We start from the raw sequence: 2,538 nt of genomic DNA on the forward strand, positions 1-2,538 counted from the left end.
AAAGAGTTACTTTTTTTTTCAAGGTGCACCGTATGTTTCAACACGTATGTAACACCTATAAACATGTCCAACAAATTTAATTGACAAAGTCGTTTCTATGAGTCAAAATCTAAATTTCTAAGCAAATTCATTTCTGAAATTTAGATATTGCATCCGAATACAATTAAAAAACTTCCCTGCCCTAGCGCACAAAACATCCTTTGTGGACTACAAAACTCCCTCAAAACCTCCCCCTTGCGCATTTTGGTGTAATTATCCCACCTACCTTCACAGGAACTGCCCCTGAGCTCTTTCCAACTTCAATTTGCATCAATTCCCGTTCCGCAAAGCACGCGCCGGAGGCGCCGACTCGCCGCCTCGCTGCGAAAATTGAACAAAATGCATCCGCCTCGTTTGGCTTGATAACGATCCAAAGGTAACGGCAATCTCTGTCGCTAATCTCGCCAATGGCGTGGTAATCACCAATCGCCTTACGCAACCACCCTGTCGTGCATCGCCTGATGCACCTTTTTTTTTTTTTTTTCAGAAAAACATTAACATTTCTGATCTGGCAGACTGTCATCGAGCATGATTGATCCTTTGGAAAGGTTTCTCGAGTGGCGGTCCCCGAATTTGTACTAGCACGCGCCACTCGGGTCCAATATCTAATCTCGTCCACGTCGTGCGCATTCAGTGCAAGATGCACTGCAAGTGCATTTGTACGCGCAGTGGAGCCGGATATTACTTTTCCAAGAAATGCGTCTCTGTCATCCAAACTCTTAGAAGTACTAAAAAAAATTAGCTGCTCGCTGCTCACTGTAGCGTTCTGAATGAACAGGGGCCGAAAAACCCGGTCCGAGTGTCGGACACTTTTGCAACTGACGGTACTTCTACTATCCCGCAACAAACCGCGCGGCCGCTACTACTACTGCACGCGACTGCACGTGTGGAGTGCCGATGACCTCATCGTGTTTTCGCGCGTGTTCTGCCTCGCGGCTCGGCTTGCCGTGTCGGCGAAAACTCCTGCGATCGCGTCACCGTGCACGGCCGTGGCGCGCCTCGGCTTCGGGGATGCGGTTCCAAACATGCCGATAGTGCTGCCTGCCTGGAAAGCATGGAAAGGCAGAGCATCCGAGCCCAGCCGGCCAATGGCGGGCCGCCTCGCCGCTCACACCACCTCGCGCACGCGTGCACGCAGCAACGCAGCCCTGACCGTGGCCACGCGGAGCCGCGGCCCCACAATATGGAGCGCCGACCCGCGGTGACTGGCATTTGTGATGAGTGTGATGAAAACGTCCATGGCGCTGGGAATGGTCATGGTGGTGACATGCTGACGTGATGGTGGAAGTGGTCTCGGTAACATGGTCATGATGGTCACAGTGGTGACATGTTCATGATGGTGAAAACAGTCATGATGGTCATTGGTGACATGTTCATGATGGTGAAAACAGTCATGATGGAGAAATGATTATGGTGATGAAAAATCACCAAGATGATGGTTAAAAGATGATGGCCCAAGATATGGTCATGAGGATCACCAAGATGGTAAAATAATCACAACGAAGATGAACATCACGATCAAAAACGATGATCAAAATTTCACGTCAGTGATCCTGTTGTCACAATGATAATGGTACGCGAGTAACCGCACACCACAGCGACCGCCAACAGCGACCATGACGCCCATAAAGACCCGAAGACGACATAATGACCATACAGAAACGACCGCAGCCGGCGCACCAACAGTAGGGTTGACCCCGCCTCGCTGGAGGCTGCCTCCCAGGGGCAGGTGCGAGGGGTACGTAACTCTCGAAAATCGTGTACAGCGACTGTAAAAGTCTTCAGTCAATTTGACTGTTTTGACTGTAATTGACTGTAGATGACTGCAAAACAGTCTAGTTCTGCTTGGATGGAAGTCGACTTTTTGACTGTAAAATGACTGTGTTGATTGTAGGATGACTGCTTTGAGTGTAGAATGGTTGTTTTAACAGTACAATGGTTGTTTGGCATGTATTCTTGAAAAAGAAATGACTTTTTGATAGGAATAAAAAAAAAAGAAAGAAGAAAGTTGCAGTCCGTGCACTGCAAGACCCTACTTTGAAATATTTCATTGGCCGATGCGGGGCACATAAAAGCCTGGTGCTCTCAATGTGGGCATAGATACACACAGCAAAAAGTGGAATTCAACCAATTTTACTATTTGTACAGCATTCATTAGTAGGTGTCCTTCGTGTCTCCCATGGGATATACGTATTTAGAAGAAATATAATACAAAATCATAAAATCTTGATCCTTTTTCACCAAAAAAATAATTTTACAAAGTGCTTTCAACATGTATGAGCCTCCTGAATGTGCAAATTTCGACTGTAATTGACTGCTTTGACAGTAGTGACTGCCAATTGATTGAGTGACTGTTTTTGTGACTGTTTTGGAGGCGTACAGTGACTGTTCTGAGTTACGTACCCCTCGGCCAATTGATTGAGTGACTGTTTTTGTGACTGTTTTGGAGGCGTACAGTGACTGTTCTGAGTTACGTACCCCTCGGGCAGGGTTCCCCTC

Source organism: Thrips palmi, unplaced genomic scaffold (assembly GCF_012932325.1).
Source record: "Thrips palmi isolate BJ-2018 unplaced genomic scaffold, TpBJ-2018v1 HiC_scaffold_11, whole genome shotgun sequence".
NCBI lineage: Eukaryota > Metazoa > Arthropoda > Insecta > Thysanoptera > Thripidae > Thrips > Thrips palmi.